Source organism: Oncorhynchus keta, chromosome 9 (genome assembly GCF_023373465.1).
Source record: "Oncorhynchus keta strain PuntledgeMale-10-30-2019 chromosome 9, Oket_V2, whole genome shotgun sequence".
In the NCBI taxonomy this organism is placed as follows: Eukaryota; Metazoa; Chordata; class Actinopteri; order Salmoniformes; family Salmonidae; genus Oncorhynchus; species Oncorhynchus keta.
In genome coordinates this window covers 43,347,402-43,362,611 of record NC_068429.1, presented here as the reverse complement: position 1 = coordinate 43,362,611, position 15,210 = coordinate 43,347,402, and the positions used below count along the sequence as shown (strand labels likewise).

General features: G+C 43.1%; 1 pseudogene; it reads right to left on the bottom strand.

Moving 5' to 3' along the window:
• Window positions 1-5,010: 5,010 nt before the first annotated feature.
• LOC118387949 (ATP-dependent RNA helicase DHX29-like) lies at window positions 5,011-15,203 on the bottom strand (annotated as a pseudogene).
• Between the last annotated feature and the right edge of the window lie 7 nt (window positions 15,204-15,210).

Genomic DNA, 15,210 nt, shown 5'->3' with positions numbered 1-15,210 from the left:
TTGCATAGGGAGGAGTTCAGACCCAGGGCCGTGAGCTTTGTAATGAGCTAATAGGACACTATGGTATTGAAGGATGAGCTGTAGTTAATGAACAGAATCCTCACAAAGGCATTCCTTTTGTCCAAGTGGGTGACTGCAGTGTGCAGTGCAATGGCGATTGCGTCGTCCGTGGATCTGTCAGGGCGGTAGGTGAGTTGGAGAGGAGGTGGGAGGGAGGAGGTGATATGGTCTTTGACCAGCCTGTCGAAGCACTTCATGATGATGAAAATGAGTGCTACAGGTCGGTAGTCATTCAGCTCAGTTACTTTCCCTTTTTTGAGCATAGGGATGATAGCAGGTGGGTGATAGAGGCCTCAGCTAGGGAGAGATTGAACATGTCAGTGAATACAACAGCTAGCTGGTCTGCACATTATCTGAGGGCCCTGCCAGACATGCTATCTGGGCCAGCAGCCTTGCGAGTGTTGAATGTCTTACAGATGTCCTCAGTAGAGACTGAATGTGTAGCCCACGTTGTCATCTGGGGCTCTCCACGGCAGCTCAAGGTCAATGTGCTCCATTTTCAATTAACTGAAAGTGAGAGGCTGTAATCTTGTACACAGGGAAAATGTCAATTTTTGAGGAAGGGGTGAGATATTCTTATTAATCTACTGGAGAACCAGTTTGGGTATAACTTTTGTATGACTGATGATTTTAGTCAATTTTTTCCCCCCAAACTCATATTCATTATATAAATAAGCAAGTAAAATGTTGTCTGGCTTGCCGTTCCAAACGAAGTGAAATATGTTTTGCTCATATCATTTAAAAAACAAATTGTTTGGTGTAGGCAGGGCCAGAAGTAAATAGGTAAACTGGAATATGACTAAAGAATTAATCAGGGTGATTTTTCCACAAATAGTCAGGCATTTAACTTTCCATGGTAGCAAGATCTTATCTATTTTTGCTAACTTTCTTTTTAAAGTTCACATGCAGCAGCTACTCTTCTTGTTGTTGAAAGCCTTCCACAGGGATTCTGGCCCACGTTGACTGCAATGCTTTCCACAGTTTTGTCAAGTTGGCTGGATGTCCTTTGGGCGGTGGACCATTCTTGATACACATGTGAAACTATTGAGCGTGAAAAACCCAGCACCAACTACCATACCCTGTTCAAAGGAACTCAAATCTTTTGTCTTACCGATTCACTCCCTGGATGCACATATACACAATCCATGTCTCAATTGTCTCAAGGCTTACACATCCTTCTTTAACCTGTCTCCTCCCCTTCATCTACAATGATTGAAGTGAATGTATCAAGTGACATAGGGATTTTGTTGGGATGGGGGAAGAGGGGGGTGGGGAGGGGTTGGTGCTGTGGGATTATTTAAGAAACGCTTTTTGAAGACTTAGGGTTTCAGATGTTTTCAGTAGATGGGCTGGGACACTGCTCTCCTAGCTTCAGGGGGAAGCTGGTTCCAACATCGGGGTGGACAAAGAAGAGCTTTGACACCAGACATGACACCAGACATGACACCAGACATGACACCAGACATGACACCAGACTGTCCAAAGCATATTGCAACTTTTCAATACAAGAGGGCTAATTCTGTTTGTTGATTCATACATGAATATAGAACAATACAGGTGCATGATCTAAAAGTCTTAGAGTTGCTTGATAAAGTCAGAATGACTTATGTATAAGTTCATCTAAATATTTGCTGTGGATCAATAAATATTTTTTTTGTGACAGTCACTCATTTATTTAACAAACGTCTGTGTACCATGTAGTTGTTTCCTGTTTGTGGTCTATGGTAATCTCACGGCCTGTACTGGTACACAGTACCTTGTGTGACGCAGGCTAGTTTCTGGTTGGTGATTGCTAACAGATCTTGTGGAGACAAACGAACACATGTCAGATTAAGGTTGCATAGACAAGTGAATCGTCTGGAGGTAACATTGCTCTCTAGTGGTATTAATGCACATCGTGGAGGACACATATCGACAGGGCTGTAGTGGAGCGGGTCGAGATCTTCAAGTTCCTTGGATCTATCATGGTCCAAACACACCAACGTGAAGAGAGCACAACAATGCCTATTCCCCTCAGGAGGCTGAAAATATTTGGCATGGGAACTCAGATCCTCCAAAAGATCTAAAGCTGCACCATTGGCATCGCCACCTGGTATTTTATTTTACCTTTCCTTAACTAGGCAAGTCAGTTAATATTCTTTTTTTTCAATGGCGGCCTAGGAACAGTGGGTTTACTGCCTTTTTCAGGGGCAGGACGACAGATTTTTTACCTTGTCGGCTCGGGGATTCGATCAGTTACAGGTCCAACGCTATAACCATGACGGTCGTCATCGTCATCCATAACCGTAGGTCATAACCGCTGCTTGGCAAAGCACTACAGAGGGTAGTCCGTATGGCCCAGTACATCACTGGGGCCGAGCTTCTTGCCATCCATGACCTCTATACCAGGGGGTGTCAGAGGAAGGCCTTAAAAATTGTCAAAGACTCCAGCCACCCAAGTCATAGGCTGTTCTCTCTGCTACTGCATGGCAAGTGGTACCGGAGCGCCAAGTCTGGGATCAGAAGGCTCCTTAACAGCTTCTACCCCCAAGCCATGACTGCTGAACAGTTAATCAAATGACTCCCTGACTATTTGCATTGTCCCCCTCACACCACACCTGGTGTCACAGAAAGGCCAAAATGGTCATCAAGGACCTCAGCCACCTGAGCCACAGCCTGTTCACCCCGCTATCATCCTGAAGGAGAGGTCAGTACAGGTGCACCAAAACTGCTCCAGATCACTCAGGACCTCAGACTGGGGCAATAGTTCACCTTCCAACAGGACAACAACCCTAAGCACACAGACAAAACAATGCAGGAGTGGCTTCGGGACAAGTCTCTGAATGTCCTTGAGTGGCCCCGCCTGAGCCCGGACTTGAACCCGATCGAAAATCTCTGGAGAGACCTGAAAATAGCTGTGCAACGACGCTCCCCATCCAACTAGACAAAGCTCGAGAGGATCTTGAGAGGATCTGCAGAGAAACTCCCTGAATACAGGTGTGCCAAGCGTGTAGCTTCATACCCAAGAAGACTCGAGGCTGTAATCGTTGCCAAAGGTGCATCAACAAAGTATGGAGTAAAGGTGTTACTTAGACTCTGGGAGTCAGGAAGCAAGTACAGCGGGTGAATTTAATAATACAAAAAACAGGTAACAATACCGAATGGGTAGTGTCTGGACATGAGAAACATAACTAATAATGCCTGAGGAAAGAATGAAATGGAGTGACAGATATAGGGGAGGTAATCATAGAAGTTATGTCCAGGTGAGTGTCATGAGGTGCAGGTGCGCGTAACGATGGTGGCAGGTGTGCATAATAATAAGTAAACTGGTGACAATGAGCGCCAGAGAGGGGGAGCGGGGGTAGACGTGACAGTAACCCCTCCCTAACGTGCGGGACCAGGAGATGGCCGGTTGCCTCTGATGAGGGACGGGAGCGTGACGAGCCGGGTGAGGTTCGGGAGCCTGACGAGCTGGCAGAGGCATGGGATCCTGACGAGCCAACCGAGGCTTGAGGACCTGACGAGCCAGCTGAGGCATCCTCGGTAGCTACAGGTGTGCATAACAATGGTGGCAGGTGTGCGTAATAATAAGTAAACTGGTGACAATGAGCACCAGAGAGGCAGAGCTGGAGTAGACGTGACAAAAGGGTCTGAATACTTATGTAAATGTGATGTTTCAGTAGTTAAAAAAACAAACATTTGCATCAATTTCTAAAAAACAGTTTTTGCTTTGTCATTATGGGGTATTGTGCGTAGATTGATGAGGGGGAAAACAATTTGAATCCATTTTAGAATAAGGCTGTAACGTTTCAAAATGTGGAAAATGTCAAGGTTCTAAATACTTTCTGCACTGTATATATACAGTATATTTATACTCCGGACTCCGACATTGCTCCTCCTAATATTTCTATATTTCTTAATTCCATTCTTTTACTTTTTTTCGTGTGCATTGTTGTGTATTGTTAGATATTACTGCACTGTTGGAGCTAGGAACACTTCTCTACACCCGTAATAACATCTGCTTAATACATGTATACGACCAATAAAATTTGATTTGATTCTTATGTATCCTTATGTTTTGCACTGACTCTCTTGCACAGGCTCGATGGACACTCACTGGACTCTAACCACACACACAAACATGAACACTCACACAAAACACACACATGCATATTGATGCCACACACACACACAGCTGTGTTTTCGTGAAATGTGGTTGGAGTGTTAAAATGTTTCACCATTAAAAATCCTATTTTCCCTAAGCCTAAGCCTAACCATAAACTTTAACCTAACCCTAACCCCCAAACCTCTAAACCTATACCTAACCCCCAAACCTAACCCTTAAGCTTAAAATAGCATTAGAACAAATTCAGGACCTGAAAAAAGGCCTGACTTTTCAAAAAAAGGTATTGGTTTCGTACCTTTTCAGGAAATGTGCACGTGCACACACACACACACACACACACACACACACACACACACACACACACACACACACACACACACACACACACACACACACACACACACACACACACACACACACACACACACACACAGGCTACACATCGGCACCCCTTGTGTATAGCCTCCTTATTGTTATTTTATTCATAAATTATGTTTTGAAACCCTGACAGACTTGCTTGTTATGAGGGGTGGGTACTTCCAAGTACTCTTGGTTTTTCACCTGTCGTGTCTTTGCTATGGATTAAGTGATATATGACATGCTCTTTTATAAAATAATTTCTCTATAATTAAAATTACCTGATTAAACTAATCATGTAAATGTAATTAACTAGGAAGTCAGGGCACCACGGAATAATGTTTATATAGCTGTTGTCTTCCGAATAAACTCTTAAAGACCTGGTAATCTTAAAAAATCAATAGCAGTCAATTCTGAACGTTGTAAAATTCTTGGTTATCTTCACGAACCCTGGCTAGCAAGTTGAATCAGCAATACAACATTTGGTTTAATTATTTATTTACTAAATACGTATATAATCACACATAATTACATATACACATGATGGATCATACATTGATTACTAATTATGTCATACAAGAAAACATCCTTAGCAGACGGAACCGATATGACAGCTGGTTACACAAAGAAAGGGGGTTAGGTTTGAATGAAAGCGCGGGAAGACTGAGGAACAAAAGGATTGGGTCTCTATCGAACCTTATGAAGCTATGCTATCGTAAATACAGAATCTTATGCATTCTAAACAACCGCCCATTTGGAAAAGGAAAATGCAATAAATATTTACTCTGAACTGCGCTTATATAGATTGGTCGAAGATGGAAGTCTGGGTTGCCCAGCAGAGATCCCCCTTGTCCTTTGAAGAATATGTCTTGTGGAAGAACGGTTACGTTGTAGTACCGTCATTGAGTGGTAGAATTGATATGTTGTAGTATCCTGTCTTTCTGAAGAGATTGTCTGTCCTTTCCTAGCCCACGTTTACAGCTGCTAACTCGACGTCTAGGATGTATCACTTCTTTAGTGAATAAGAGTTCAAAGTTCATACCAATTTGCTATGCTACAAGCTCATTCTATGTTCTGACTGGTATAGCTTGTCGATCGTCACCTCCACGTTGAAATTTGCCCCTTTTTAACGTATGGACAGCAGTCCTCACATCATTGGGAACCCAAGGTTGAATTTCATCAATGGGCTTTGTAGAGGTGGAGAGAATGGCGTGTTTCATAGTTCACAACCAATGTCTGTTCATTTGGGCGGGGCCACTGAGTGAGCATAGTTCACTTTTGAAAACAATTCTCTCATTTAGAAGCTAAAATGACATTTAATCTTTTCACAAATAGTTTCATATTTAAACATTTAAATTGCACAACAATTCCATTTGAATCTGATAACTAGAATGTGTAGACTTTCCAAGATACAGTTTATGTCATCCTATCATCAGTAATAATCTCTCAGACGACAACTGATCTGACATCATATTCTTTAAGTACCAACATATATGTTCAACTGGTTGGATTACTGAAATATGGTTCCATTCCCCAACCTTTTGATGTTACCAGACTCTCTCAATGTTGACAAAGGGCTTTCAAAGAGTCCAATCTGTAGAGTAGAGTGAGAAAAGTGGATAAGGTATTTATGGGGGTCATAAACCTCGCCAACAGGGCGACGTCATGACACCCCATACTGTACAATCAAACTGAGGAACAAATGAGTGGGTACGCAGGAACCTGACACGCCTGACGTCTAGGGATCTATTTTTGGCTGTGTCAAACGCATTTTATTTTGCAATGTTCTCAAGGAAAAACTGGCGCACTGGCATTTATTTTCCAGTCCTAATGTCAGGTTCGGCACTGTACCTATATAACACCTTAAATTAAATTTGTTTTTATGTATTTTCACAATATAGCCAATTTTGACTTTGCAGCTTGCTCATCTCGTGGAAATAGCTCAGTTTGCCTCCAGGGTAAGATTCATGACAATTAACGTCAACCTGCGAAGTTTTAAGACTTTTAAGGTTTTAACAGAAACACAGTTGATAATGGCACAGATTTTTAGAGCTGAAGCTCAGCTTATTCAGCCATGACGCACCGTGCTCATGGAAGGAGAAATGTGCCAGTGAATCTGGTATTTAGAAACATTAATAACACTATTCCATTCATTACATTCCAGCCATTACAATGAGCCCATCCTCCTATACCTCCTTCCACCAGCCTCCTCTGATCCACCCACATTTTCAAAGAGCACCCCTCGTCCGATTACCAAAGACATGCTCCTCTAAACTATTGTCCTCATATAATGCCATATTAACGGACAATTGTTTTGAGAATCAACGTTACAATTAACAATAAACAGGAGCCTATGCATAAAGACATTTAGGCATAAGTGTGTACACAGTACCATGGAATGAGAGAAGCGATTTATGATATCATACTTCTGACCCGATCCTATTTAGAAATATTGCTGTTAATTTAAAAAGCTAATTGATTGTTTTTCATTTTAATTTGATTAAAAACCTAATTTATTGGAAAGATTCTCGAATGTAATGCAACTTCGTCTGCTATTTCTGGAGAAGTGCAAATATGATCTGTCAGATGGTTCCATTATGTTTATAAAACATTACATTCATGAGCAGTATAACGGTGAATGGACAAGCCCCCTTCCTCTTTATATTGAATCCGTATCATGCTCCTGTGAAAAGTTTGCATGTGCGTAAAACCCTCTATAGTCTAAGTTGCCTTGTGTGTATTAGAGCAATTAAGATGCCTGGAACTGCATTTAGACATAGCCTATTTAAAACAAGTTGTTTCATATTTATAAGAATCTGTTCAACGTATTTAGCAAATATGGTGCGGGCTATTTAACAAACTAGGTTATAACGGACTAACAGACCTTAAATACACAACTTAAAGCAACCACATATTTAGCCATAGAGCACATTTCGATGGCCAATGAGGGGCCATGGCTCGACACATCAACAACTTGTTTATTCCTGCATCCGTAATGGGTCAGCGGTCAAACGACCTCCACTCATCACTGTCAAACGCTCCCTGAAACACTTCAGCGAGCAGGCCTTTCTAATCGACCTGGCCGGGATATCCTGGAAGGATATTGATCTCAACCCGTCTGTAGAGGATGCCTGTTTTTTTTGTTTTTTTAAAATGCCTCACCATCTTAAATAAGCATGCCCCATTCAAGAAATTTAGAACCAGGAACAGATATAGCCCTTGGTTCTCTCCAGACCTGACTGCCCTTAACCAACACAAAAACATCCTAAGGCGTTCTGCATTAGCATCGAACAGCCCCCGTGATATGCAACTTTCCAGGGAAGCTAGAAACCAATATACACAGGCAGTTAGAAAAGCCAAGGCTAGCTTTTTTAAGCAGAAATGTGCTTTCTGCAACACAAACTCAAACACTGTAAAGTCCATGGAGAATAAGAACACCTCCTCTCAACTGCCCACTGCACTGAGGATAGGAAACACTGTCACCACCGATAATTCCACGATAATTGAGAATTTCAAGAAGCATTTTTCTACAGCTGGCCATGCTTTCCACCTGGCTATCCGTACCCCGGTCAACAGCACAGCAACTCACCCAAGCTTTCCCCATTTCTCCTTCTCCCAAATTCAGTCAGCTGATGTTCTGAAAGAGCTGCAAAATCTGGACCCCTACAAATCAGCCGAAATTGTTGCAACCCCTATTATGAGCCTGTTCAACCTCTCTTTCGTGTCGTCTGAGATTCCCAAAGATTGAAAAGCAGCTGCAGTCATCCCCCTCTTCAAAGGGGGGAACACTCTTGACCCAAACTGCTACAGACCTATATCTATCCTACCCTGCCTTTCTAAGGTCTTCGAAAGCCAATTCAACAAACAGATTATCGACCATTTCGTATCCCACCATACCTTCTCTGCTATGCAATCTGGTTTCAGAGCTGGTCATGGGTGCACCTCAGCCACGCTCAAGGTCCTAAACGATATCTTAACCGCCATTGATAAGAAACATTACTGTGCAGCCATATTCATTGACCTGGCCAAGGCTTTCGACTCTGTCAATCACCACATCCTCATCGGCAGACTCGATAGCCTTGGAATCTCAAATGATTGCCTCGCCTGTTTCACCAACTACTTCTCTGATAGAGTGCAGTGTGTCAAATCGGAGGGCCTGTTGTCCGGGCCTCTGGCAGTCTCTATGGGGGTGCCACATGGTTCAATTCTTGGACCGACTCTCTTCTCTGTATACATCAATAATGTCGCTCTTGCTGCTGGTGAGTCTCTGATCCACCTCTATGCAGACGACACTATTCTGTATACTTCTTGGCCTTCTATGGACACTGTGTTAACAACCCTCCAGACGAGCTTCAATGCCATACAACTCTCCTCCAATTGCTCTTAAATACAAGTAAAATTAAATGCATGCTCTTCAACCGATCGCTGGCTACACCTGCCCGCCTGTCCAACATCACTACTCTGGACAGTTCTGACTTAGAATATGTGGACAACTACAAATACCTAGGTGTCTGGTTAGACTGTAAACTCTCCTTCCAGAATCACATCAAACATCTCCAATCCAAAGTTAACTCTAGAATTGGCTTCCTATTTCACAACAAAGCATCCTTCACTCATGCTGCCAAACATACCCTTGTAAAACTGACCATCCTACCGATCCTCGACTTTGGCGATGTCATTTACAAAATAGCCTCCAATACCCTACTCAATAAATTGGATGCAGTCTATCACAGTTCCATCCGTTTTCTCACCAAAGCCCCATATACTACCCACCACTGCGGCCTGTACGTTCTCATTGGCTGGCCCTCACTTCATACTTGTCGCCAAACCCACTGGCTCCAGGTCATCTACAAGACCCTGCTAGGTAAAGTCCCCCCTTATCTCAGCTCGCTGGTCACCATAGCAGCACCCACCTGTAGCATGCACTCCAGCAGGTATATCTCTCTGGTCACCCCCAAAACCAATTCTTCCTTTGGCTGCCTCTCCTTCCAGTTCTCTGCTGCCAATGACTGGAACGAACTACAAAAATCTCTGAAACTGGAAACACTTATCTCCCTCACTAGCTTTAAGCACCAGCTGTCAGATCAGCTCACAGATTACTGCACCTGTACATAGCCCATCTATAATTTAGCCCAAACAACTACCTCTCCCCCTACTGTATTTATTTATTTTGCTCCTTTGCACCCCATTATTTCTATCTCTACTTTGCACATTCTTCCACTGCAAATCTACCATTCCATTGTTTTACTTGCTATATTGTATTTACTTTGCCTCCATGGCCTTTTTTTGCCTTTGCCTCCCTTATCTTACCTCATTTGCTCACATCGTATATAGACTTATTTTTCTACTGTATTATTGACTGTATGTTTGTTTTACTCCATGTGTAACTCTGTGTTGTTGTATGTGTCGAACTGCTTCGCTTTATCTTGGCCAGGTCGCAATTGTAAATGAGAACTTGGTCTCAACTTGCCCACCTGGTTAAATAAAGGTGAAATAAATACAAATTAATCAAAACCCAGCCCTTTTGCACCATCACCAGGTAATGCGCTCATAATTCCGGTTGTGAAAATAGCAAAAATATTTCTGACACACTCCTGAACCTATAACACTACTGCCAGTGCTAAGATTTGACATTGCGTTAGGTTTGTTAAAATAGAGCCCCTAATATGGATGCAAAGTGTTCAGCTGTCTGGTAAACTCTTTGAGATGGGTATTTAGCTGTTTTCAACTGAAGATCTCTTCCTGTTTTCTGCTCAGTGTGGCATGGCATGTAGCTGTGGAGATTCATAGTCTGTCATTCACAAATAAACCATGTGTTGTTTTTTAAATGCATAGAAAGTGAGACAGATCTCCGACAGATAACATCCAAATCATTCAATTCAATTAGTCCCCTTAAGAGCTAATATTGCAGTAAACCAAGTATACACATCATATCCTTGAAAGACAGTAATGTCCATATTTGGGCCTTTTTGTTTTGAGCGAGCCTCAGCCACACAAATACAGAAGTGGGTAAGGCCTGAGAAAACACAGTGATAGATTCGACAGAAATTGGAAATTACACAAAATAACGTTTCAACACACTACTGTCCAAAACGCCAACTGGTGGTTAAAACGGCAATACAATTGTTTCTTAACTGTGATGTGTGGGAGAGTTTTGTCACACAGGGGAGGAGAAGATCATGACGGAGTTTTTCAAAATGTGTCCTTTTGATTAACATGGTGATCTTATTGAGATGAAATATTATTTTCAAGGGACCAGTCACTGTGTGATGTCAGTCGGTGTTCATAAATATTGGTATGTTTTGTCACGCAAGTGGTCACGGAGGGGTCAAGAGGGACTGCACTTTATTAAAGCAGAGGCATCTAACCTGGGTTGTGTTCATTAGCGCACACAAGGGAACATTTTTCAAAATGTTTGAACTGAGCGTTTTATATTGTAGAAGTAAAGGTAATCCATCCCTGTTTCAGTCCGTTTTCTTCCATTTGGTGCCTAATGAACATGGACCTGGACCTAAAGAGCTTTATTATGTATTCGGGAAATCAAAGTGTAACCACACTGCCAGAACTCGCATTTGTACACAGTACACTTAGTACCGTCGAACGTAAAAGGGTTATTCAGCTGTCCCCATAGGAGAACCCTTTTGGGTTCAATGCAGAACCTTTTTCACAGAGGGCTCAGCGTGAAACCCAAAAGGGTTATACCTGGAAGCAAAAAGGGTTCTCCTATGGGGAAAGCTGAAGAACCCTTTTCAGGAAACACTTTCTTCTTAAGAGTGTACAGAGTCAAATCTAAATAGATTTGTATACCCTCTGTGTGCATGGCCACTTATTTTCTGTGGTTTCTAAATGTCAAGTCAATTACATCATAACACATGAAGCTAGCTAGGGTGGGTAGATCCCTCGATAGTCGTTAAAGCAATGTTGTTTGTTTGTGTCGCAGACAGAGAACGTTTTGGGTTACAGCACTGGGCACAGCTGTTCTCGTTCGTTATTGTTTGGAGATGTTCTATTCTTAAAGAAATAATGTTCGGGCAGCACCAGTGACATAATTGCAGGAATATTTCAAGGATGTTTTACCAGAAGCAAACACAAAGCTATTACACTTCTGTTTCTGTCTTTTGGAAAAACAAAAAACATTAAACACTCCCCAAAGGATGTCTGTTACATCCCGAGCGAGGGAGCCATGAAGTAAAGATTTTTTTCCTAAAACGTATATTCAACATGAACACCAAAGGTAGTTTTATTTGATGTTTGGCTATTTTGTTTCACGATTTACATTTCGTTATACACTCGCCACCACCCTCTTATCCTAAGGTTATCCATCTGGCCCATCTACCCACCCATCCTGTCTCAGGGACATCTCCATAGCTGAGGTCTCCAATGACAAGTCACAGGGGTCAGGAGACGTTCAACATCTTGATCAGCTCTTTAATCAACTGGATGGTCTTCTCATCTACAGTTGAGAGACAAAAGAGAGTAAATAATACCATGAGCCACTACACAGTGCTAAACCGTGCTAAACACAGAGGAACATTTTTTATTTCATGAACACACACACACACACACACACACACACACAAAATACAGCATTTGAAATTAGAAAATGAGAAAAGGATACAAGATTATTATTTTTTTAAAGGAAGGGGAAAGACAGGGAAAGGGTAGAATATTACTTTTTAGATTCGTCCTTGGGTTCTCTGGCATCTTCTCCAGTCGTGAGTCTAAGAGCTTCCTCAGGTGTTTAAAGATCACTCCAATCCTCACTGCGGCCTGGGGGAGGGGACGGGGAGGAGCCGAGATCAAACAGAGCCCTGCTTGCTACAGTATGCTCAACAACGACACAGGTCCGTTTCTTGGACCCAGATTCAGCCTAGTATTGGACATGAGAGCACTTACAGTACAATGGAGATTCTCTATTGAACTCTTTTTCTCAGTTCAGAAGTAGGCTTAATCTGGGTCTGGGAAATTGGCTGCAATAGTTTGATTTTCTTTATCTTTGTCTATCCTCTATGTCTCTGCTGTATCAGTAACACAGCCCTCTAGTCATGCATGACACATACAGTATAATAATACAAATGTAATACAGCTGGCCCAGAAATGAACTCTATTCGATCCATTCGACCAGAGATATGAGTCGTTCACAGTGCTGCACGTCAATGTCCCCTCTGAACAGTAGCATGGCGAATGGAGATATCAGGGTTGTGTCCCGCAGGTGGATCAGAGGAAGAGTCCAAATGGCATTAAAAACATCAAGTCTTTTACATCCGATTAGGAAACACATTTAGCACTTCCATTTATTGGGGCCTCCCTAGGAGTAGTTAGAGGTTGCCCCTAACCACTGATACAGGATCAGATTTTTCACTTCCTAAATTATTATGGATAGGATTGAGGGAGTTGGGTAATCTGATCCTAAATCATAAGGGCATCTTCTACCTTAGTGCCTCCCTGAGTAAGATGGAGACAGATACAAAAGGTGTATTGATGGTCTATTAATAGATATACAGACAGATAAGGAAACAGCGAGAGTGAGAGCGATAGTGTTATCTCTATCCAACTGACCTTCTCCTGGAAGAGCAGGCAGCGGTTGAAGGAGGAGGGGTGGACGTGGGCCTTCCCCTGGGAGGTTTCCACAGAACAGGCCACCCGGGTCCAGCGTATCCACAGAGGGCGTGTAGAGGATCCGCCCCACACTGTCGCACAGCCCTCCCGTCACCACCCGTCACCACCGCATTCAGTACACAGATCTGAGCCTTACCCAAAGGGGTGAGGGGAGCCTCGGGCCAGACCGGTCCCGGGAAGCTGGTCCTCGACCGGACTTGGAGGAAGAAGAGAATGCGACCTGGTCCATCATCCTTATCAGCTCCTGTTTGATGTACTGACGGGGAGCAGATCCAGGTAAATGTCAGAGATGGAGTCAAGACTGGAGCCACCAAGATCCGAACCAAGACTAGACGCCATCTCTGGTAAATGTTCTCACTAGCCACTCTAAAGGTCAGATCACTACTTACACTGTATACCGTATCAGTTACAAAACATGCTCAGTGTTACAAGACACATGATGATGTAAGACACAAGATGAGAAAAACATGCACAAGTTTGTGTGAGAGAGAATAGAGTAGAGTAAACATGCTGTTCGACCCCCCCTCCCTACCGGCTACTGCACGGAGAGACACTTTGAATGCCTGCCTATATAAAAGCCAATTGACATTAACTCCTGAGGTGTTGAACTGTCCTCTATAGCCACCACGGCTATTATTTGACCCTGCTGGTAATCTATGAACGTTTTAACGTGCCTTAGCCAGGTTGGCCTGATCCTTCTGGTTCATGGGTGTGGCAAAGGGAGACTTCTCCGAGATGGCTGCCTCTATATTCACCTGGAATATACAATTACATTCAGTATGGAGAATATACTGGAGACTACCCTATTCAAAGAGCACCTTTTAAACCCAGAGCTATACAGTTTTTACCGATATGAGTTCCAACACTATTTCATATTTTTTTTAAATACATATCACAATATTGCAGAGAAAGTAACAACATATAAATGCTCATTTTGCAATTCAGACATAATTTATGCCACTGTTGATGGACATAACTTACAATTGGTTCCAGGCAGCCCAAGATGGTGCCGAAGATAAGAATCTTACCATTTATGGGCAGAGTGGCAACCCAGAGGGCTGAGGGCATGACCCTCCGGCATGCACGCCCCAATCCCCTGGAACAGGCACACAGCGTTACTCACTGTCTGGGGCTGGGGCACATCCAGGGCTCTGCACAGGAACTCTTATGGGGAACCGTACTCACACTGCTGTAGAGGGGACAGAATCGGAAACAGAGGTCGTTTGGGGTGAGATCATGTGTTTAAGTGGTAAGACAGTCATTATTCTATACCCATGTGTAAGTAGTTATTTTGGAGTATGGGTCTGTGGTTACTTTGTGTGTTTTTTTAAAAATTGCTCGCCTCTGATTAAAAATAATTGTTACTGTACCACGATATGAAGTCACAGATCCTACTGTGAAACCTCAGTATCTCTGGTATGGAGAAATCCATGAAGGCCAGAAACCTGTTAGAAGGAACATTCACAATTAGGTTGTTACTTGTGGAGGTGCTGACTTCAATAAGGCTGTAGAGGGTAACTTGTTCTGTGGTTCACAGAGAGAACCTGACCTGGACTTGGGTTAGAGGCGGAAGCAGAACCCGTTCCGTACTTGTCCTGCCCTGTCTTGCCTCTGGAGGGCGCTGGCCTTGCTGACAAACGTCTCCACCAGGGAACTCATCTGACTGCTCTCATGGTACTTGTTTTCACACAACATCAGGTATGGTGACTCCAGTTTCCGCTATGTTTGTGGACAGCACAATCTAAAATAGAGACAGGGTAATGTGGGCAATTGTTGTTTCACTTTTTTCATTCATAGCAGTATCTCAGTTCATCACTGCACTAGAGAAATAAACCCCAGTACCTTCCAAACTCCAGCAGGGGGCACTGTAAACACAGCTCCTTGGACGAGTGTCGAGCTACCAGTCTGAACCTGAGTAGGGAGACATAAACCAATCTGAGGTCAACATCAACGTCACTCTGAAAGGAGGGAAGAAGATGCAGCACCAGGTGAGATGGGGTACTATGACAGACAGGGGTGAGATTTCTGGGTATGAGGGGCCTTGTTACAGTACCTGCCGCATTGGGTCT